Source organism: Hordeum vulgare, chromosome 2H (assembly GCF_904849725.1).
Source record: "Hordeum vulgare subsp. vulgare chromosome 2H, MorexV3_pseudomolecules_assembly, whole genome shotgun sequence".
NCBI classification, from domain to species: domain Eukaryota; kingdom Viridiplantae; phylum Streptophyta; class Magnoliopsida; order Poales; family Poaceae; genus Hordeum; species Hordeum vulgare.
Genome location: NC_058519.1, coordinates 321750330 through 321757864, shown reverse-complemented (window position 1 = coordinate 321757864; position 7535 = coordinate 321750330).

Below are 7535 nucleotides of genomic sequence, written 5' to 3'. Positions count from 1 at the left end.
TCTTCCGTTCTCTTTGTGAGAAAGAACTATCGCCTGACGTGCTAGATGAAATGGAAGAGTTGGCGCCAGAGTTGATCTACAAATTAGAAAAGATCTTTCCATCGGGCTTCTTTAATCCAATGCAGCATTTGATTTTGCATCTCCCGACTGAGGCAAGATTGGTGGGGCCCGTTCAAAATCAATGGTGCTACTCAACTGAGAGGATGTAGAATACGCTTCGAGCTAAGTGTAAAAATAAACGTAGAATTGAAGCATCAATGGCCGAGGCATTCATTACTGAGGAGGCGGCAAACTTCGTGACAACACACTACGAAGCCAAAAATCATCATTTGCATAACCCAAAGCCTCGGTACAATGATGGCGATCAAAAAAAGGTCGATCCAACCTCAACCTATTCAAAGGGAAGCTCGCACCATCCGGTGCTTCGAAAGGGAAATCGTTAGATGTCGAAGAATGGCGGACCATTTCATTGTATATCTTCACCAACCTAACAGAAGTGCGACCGTACATCGAGTAAGTTCTCGGTAAATTATCGTTCCATAACTTCTAATTCATGTCAACTACTCTTATTCCCGAATATTTGATATAGTCGATACGTCGCCGAATTCTCGGATGGAGCGGTCATCGAAAAGGATTCCGTCGAAGAGTATGAGCTTCTCGCAAAGCATGGATGCGACTATCCCGGTTTCATCTCTTGGTTCAAACAAAGGGTAATTAATTACCATTAATGGTCCATTTGATTTCTTGGTCTAATTTGCGGCTAATGCATCCATTTTTTCATATTAAACTTGTAGGCTGATGCAGAGTCTATGGACGCCGAGTTGAGACAAGTCGCTAATGGTTTTGACTATAAGGTCCGTTCATTTGACAAATAGAACATCAACGGGTATCACTTTCGTACCTTTGGCAAAGAGCTATCTATGCCCGACCTAAAGACTACAAATTGTTCTGTCTCTGCTATCGGCAAAGGAGGCACCGAGTATTATGGAAGAGTTGAAGCAATTTATGAACTTATATTCTACGGTGAAAACACACCGAGCGTCGTAGTCTTCAAATGTTATCGGTTTGATCCGAGGGAGACTAGAAGGACTCATGAACATATAGGACTAGTCGAAATCAACCAAAACACCCACTTAGATGTTCCCGATGTCTATATTATGGCTCAACAGGCGACACTAGTTTTCTATCTACCGTGTGCCTGCCAAACTGATACAAATCTGAAAGGTTCGGATCTCGTTTATGAAGTGCCACCACATTTTAGACCACCTACCCTCAATGAAGAGGATTAGGAACCTCACATTAACCCAGACACATATGAAGGAGAATTCTTCCAAGAAACACTTATGTCCAAGAAATGTTTCAAGAACTGCTCTACTTCACCCCAGAACATTGAAGTAGACAGCAATAGTGAATCCGTCTTAACCCCTGAGCCCGAACAGGAAGAGCCGGAAGAAGAAGAGGTTACTGCTGTGGATGACCTGTCATTTCTTGACCGATTAGATAATGGTGGCCTTCCACATGTTCTTCCAGATAGTGATGATGATGATGCATTTATTGATGATAGTGATGATCATGCTGCATTTATTAACCGTGAAGCATATATAGACGAGCACGATTGTTATTAGTTCATGTCAGGTATTCAACTATTACTATATATAAATTTTGAGTTCATGTTAGTTATTCAATTTTTATTAGTCATGTTTGTATTTATGACGATGATACACTTAAATTATATACATTTTATTACTCATGTTGGTATTTATGTTGTACTAATTTCATTTACTCTTTGTCATGACAGGTGTTGAAAGATGGTGGGAAAGGGTCGAAAGCACTCCGCGGCTCCTTCTTCGTCGGCGGGTGGTGGGATGGGTACTTCCATTCCTGACTCGCCTCTTCGGAGAGCGTTGCTCTCTACTCTGCATGGAGTGTCCGCTTCTTCGACTCTCGCGGCCCCGTGAGAGGAGGTCGACCCCCCGCAAAGCCGAGAGGTACTAAAGGTATTACTCAGGTTGGTATTTATGTTGTAGTCATGTTGGTATTTATGTTGTAGTCATGTTGGTATTTATATATTTTTTATTACTCATCTTGATATTTATGTTGTACTAAAGGTACACGTGGACGCGGGAGAGGTAGGGCGGTGCCTTCCACGCCTTCCTCGCCGCCACCCCAAGCTGATTCACCTGAGCACATGACTTCTAGGGTGGATTCGTCTCAGGTGGAGGCTACACGGTCTCCGGTTCACGAGCCTCAGGTCGATGAGCCTTCGACCCACGAGACTCGTGTCCCAGAGGCTTCGTTCCAGGTGACTCCGGAGCAAAGCAGGGATGAGGGTATGTCCCCAAAGACCCAGGCTGAGCCAAGTGGCCATGCTGATAGCGACGATCAGCTGGGTGAGGGGGCTGCCGTCTACCAGCGTGGTAGTTCGGGGCTCCCGCTCGTGCGAGCGACCCGCGAGTAGTGGTGGTCGATTAAGCCAAATGGGGATAAGTAAGTTAATTTACTCTTATTTAACCTTTTGCCTTCTTGTTTTCTCAAATATCTAATGTTTTTGCTTTAATTTGTCATACTGCAGGGGTTGGATTGTTGCCAAGGGTGTTCGCAAGCCCAATAGCGTCCTTGGTGTGCTTTGCTGTCAAAACTTCCCGGGGTTTGTTACGTTGCCTGATCGTGAGCGAGAGGTAGGAATGACCCGGGAGCACTACTTGGGTGCCCCGGCCCCGCCGGAGGTGGAATTCGACGATGTTTTGTGCCACACGAGGGCCGACATGGTGATCCGACAGTTCTGGGTAATTTCTCCTTTACACAATTATAAATCAACCATAGCTAATTATTGTACTAATCGGTGTTGTCTCGTTTGCAGACCTATTATAGGTGTGAGGAAGGATACGAGGAGGACGCGGCAAAGGTTATCGAAACAGAATGTCGCCGCCTACTTCAAAACTTTCGGCACGAGGCTCGGGTGCAGGCTGTTCGAGACTACTATGCCTCACGGCGTATTATGAAGGACAAGGCGAAGTGCTGTGATTCTAAGATGGAGAAGGAGCATTACATGAAGGTAATTACATATTATTAGGGCTTTGTAGTTAGTTTCCTTTATTTGGTTCTTACGTGCTCAAATTTCTCTTTATTAACTTAGGTGCCCCCGAGATGGTGTGTGGATAAGATGGATTATTGGGAGGCCTTGGTGGATTAGTGGTTCTCCGAAACGTGGGAGGCCAGCCACAACAACGCCAAGGAGAGGCGCGGAAAAATGGTTGGTGTGCCACACCATCAAGGGAGCGTTGACTTAATCCAATTTGGTGAGAACTCGGTATGTGGTTTGCTTCATGCCTCATGCAATTCATTCTTAATGCTATCTTGAGCCCTTTACTAATACAATTTCCTCTCTCTCTCTTTTAGGCGCGTCACAATAAGACGGAGGTGCCACAGATGTACGACCTATATGTGATGGCCCATACCGCCTCGTACAAGAAGGTCAAGGCATTCTCTGAGTCTGACCTCGAGCATCCAGAAAACTTCACCAACATCTCCTCCCACCACAAGCTTGTGAAGTACAGAGATCACGGGAAGGCGAGGAAAGGGGAGGACTTTACACGAGCGAGGGGCCTATTGATCCAGAGCTGGTGATGATAGCTGGCAACAAGAGGCCCCATGGCTCGATCGCCATTGGAGATGACCTTATACGTTTTCCTAGCAATCTCCGACAGATAAAGGCACGCCAAACGAGCTCCTGTCCTGAGATAACGCCTCGTCCACGGCCAGTCGAGCTCACCATCGAGGTTAGTTTAATGGACTCAACTATCTTTCCGCATTATGTTGTGCGTGGGAACCAATATGATTACAATGCTAACAATGAGTTGTGTTGCACGCAGTTATTCTGAAAGAGAGAGAGAGGCAATGCACGCGGTTTTGGCGGAGAAGGATAAGGAGATAAAGGAGCTGGTGGAAAGGATGACTGCAGTGCTGGAGGCGGAGAGGGCACGGAATGATGTGTCTAACAAGGCCATATACGAGCTCTTCGTGGTAAGTATCTTCTTCATATTATTTCAAATCTTGCATTTAAATGTCCGTTTCATTAATAACTAAAAAGTTTGACTTGTCGAAACCAAATGTACAGTCTATGTGCGAGAAGACCGACCAAGTCCCTCCGGCGATGCCAGTCATTATAATGGCGGGGACGGTGAGTTTCATTTCAATGTAGTGATCTTAAGAGTTTCATCATGGTAACGACACATTGCAAACGATGTCTGGTGCAGAATATCACCCGAAACATATCGCACGACCATTCTACAGTGGAGCCTTCTCCAGGTGAAACAAGCGAGAGCCACCATGCTTCACCGCCATGATGACGATAATGGTATGTTATTTCTAGCGTTTTGCTGAACAACAGCATAATCGTCCAATATGGTTTATTAAGCATACTTAGCTCCAATTACATGAAGCTCCTTCTCCTTCTCCACCTAAATGACATAATTAGCTTAGTTAGCTCCAAAATGGCCTATTTAATAAAAAAGGACCTATACTTAGCTAATTATCCTCCAAAATGACATAATTAGCTCCAAAAATACATAATTAGCTAATTTAGCCCGAAGAAGAGGACAAGAGGAGAATAAAGAGGAAAAATGAAAAGAAGGAAGACGAAGAAGAAGAGAAGAAGAAGAGAAGAAGAAGTAAAAGGAGACGGAGGAAGAAGAAGGAGAAGAAGGAGAAGGAGGAGTGAAGCTCCTTCTCCTTCTTCTCCTTCTTCTTGTCCTTCTTCTTTTCTTCTTCTTCTCCTCTTCCTTCTCCTTCTCCTCCTCCTTCTCCTCCTCCTCCTTCTTCTTCTTTTACTTCTCCTTCTTCTTCTCTTCTTGCTTCTTCTCTTTCTCTTCTTCTACGTAGCTTAGACTCATCCAACAAAGACTAAATTGGCTAATTATCCTACAAAATTACATAATTAGCTTAGTTAGGTGAAAATATCATAAGAACCTTGGTTAGCTCATTAAAATGACCAATTTAGCTCCAAAATGGAATGATAAGCTCAAAATGGGATAAGAACCTTGGTTAGCTCATGATGTTATATACTTAGCTTGGCTTCCACCTAAATGACATAATTAGCCTATTTAGTTCCAAAATGCCTTAATAATCATAGTTGCCTCCAAAATGACATATTTTACCCAAGTTAGCTCTAGAATGGCCTATACTTAGCTTGGCTTCCACCTAAATGACATAATTAGATTAGTTAGCTCCAAAATGGCCTATTTAATAAAAAATGACATATACTTAGCTAATTATCCTCCAAAATGACATAATTAGCTCCAACAAGGCATAATTAGCTAATTTAGCCCGAAGAAGGGGACAATAGGAGATGAAAGAGGAAATATAAAAAGAAGGAAGAAGAAGAAGAAGAGAAGAAGAAGGAGAAGGAGAAGGAGGAAGAAGAAGGAGAAGAAGGAGAAGGAGCTCTCCTCCTTCTCCTCCTCCTTCTCCTTCTTTTTGACCTTCTTTTCTTCTTCTTCTCCTCTTCCTTCTCCTTCTCCTCCTCCCCCTCCTTATTCTTCTACTTCTCCTTCTTCTTTCTTCTTGCTTCTTCTCTTTCTATTATTCTATATAGCTTCAACTCATCCAACAAAGACTAAATTGGCTAATTATCCTACAAAATGACATAATTAGCTTAGTTAGGTGAAAACAACATAAGAACCTTGGTTAGCTCATTAAAATGACAAATTTAGCTCCAAAATGAAATAATAAGCTCAAAATGGCATAAGAACCTTGGTTAGCTCATGAATATTATATACTTAGCTTGCCTTCCACCTAAATGACATAATTAGCCAATTTAGCTCCAAAATGCCTTAGTAATCATAGTTGGCTCCAAAATGACATATTTTACCCAAGTTAGCTCTAGAATGGCCTATACTTAGCTTGGCTTCCACCTAAATGACATAATTAGCTTAGTTAACTCAAAAATGGCCAATTTAATAAAAAATAACATATACTTAGCTAATTATCCTCCAAAATGACGTAATTAGCTCCAAAAAGGCATAATTACCTAATTTATGCCGAAGAATGAAAAGAATGAAGAAGAAGAAGAGAAGAAGAAGAGAAGAAGAAGGAGAAGCAGAAGGAGGAAGAAGAAGGACAAGAAGAAGGAGGAGAGAAGCTCCTTCTCCTCCTTCTTCTCCTTCTTCTTGTCCTTCTTCTTTTCTTCTTCTTCTCTTCTTCCTTCTCGTTCTCCTCCTCCTTCTCCTCCTCCTCACCCTTCTTCTTTTACTTCTCCTTCTTATTTCTTCTTGCTTCTTCTCTTTCTCTTCTTCTACATAGCTTCGACTCATCCAACAAAGACTAAATTGGCTAATTATCCTACAAAATGACATAACTAGCTTACTTAGGTGAAAACATCATAAGAACCTTGGTTAGCTCATTAAAATGATAAATTTAGCTCCAAAATGAAATAATAAGCTCAAAATGACATAAGAACCTTGGTTAGCTCATGAATATTACATACTTAGCTTGGCTTCCACCTAAATGACATAATTACCAATTTAGCTCCAAAATGCCTTAATAATCATAGTTGGCTCCAAAATGATATATTTTACCCATGTTAGCTCTAGAATGGCCTATACTTAGCTTGGCTTCCACCTAAATGACATAATTAGCTTAGTTAGCTCCAAAATAGCCTATTTAATAAAAATGACATATACTTAGCTAATTATCCTCCAAAATGACATAATTAGCTAATTTAGCCCGAAGAAGGGGACAACACGAGAAGAAAGAGGAAAAATGAAGAGAAGGAAGAAGAAGAAGAAGAGAAGAAGAAGAGAAGAAGAAGGAGAAGGAGAAGGAGGAAGAAGAAGGAGAAGAATGAGATGGAGGAGAGAAGCTCCTTCTCCTCCTTCTTCTCCTTCTTCTTTTCTTCTTCTTCTCCTCTTCCTCCTCCTCCTCCTCCTCATTCTTCTTTTACTTCTCCTTCTTCTTTCTTGTTGCTTCTTCTCTTTCTCTTCTTCTACATAGCTTCGACTCTTCCAACAAAGATTAAATTGGCTAATTATCCTAAAAAATGACATAATTAGCTTAGTTAGGTGAAAACATCATAAGAACCTTGGTTAGGTCATTAAAATGACAAGTTTAGCTCCAAAAATGTAATAATAAGCTCAAAATGGCATAAGAACCTTGGTTAACTCATGAATATTATATACTTAGCTTGGCTTCCACCTAAATGACATAATTAGCCAAATTAGCTCCAAAATGCCTTAATAATCATAGTTGGCTCCAAAATGACATATTTTACTCAAGTTAGCTCTAGAATGGCCTATACTTAGCTTGGCTTCCACCTAAATGTCATAATTAGCTTATTGAGCTCCAACATGGCCTATTTAATGAAAAATGACATATACTTAGCTAATTATCCTCCAAAATGACATAATTAGCTCCAAAAAGGCATAATTAGCTAATTTAGCCCGAAGAAGGGGACAAGAGGAGAAGAAAGAGGAAAAATGAAAAGAAGCAAGAAGAAGAAGAAGAGAAGAAGAAGAGAAGAAGAAGGAGAAGGAGAAGGA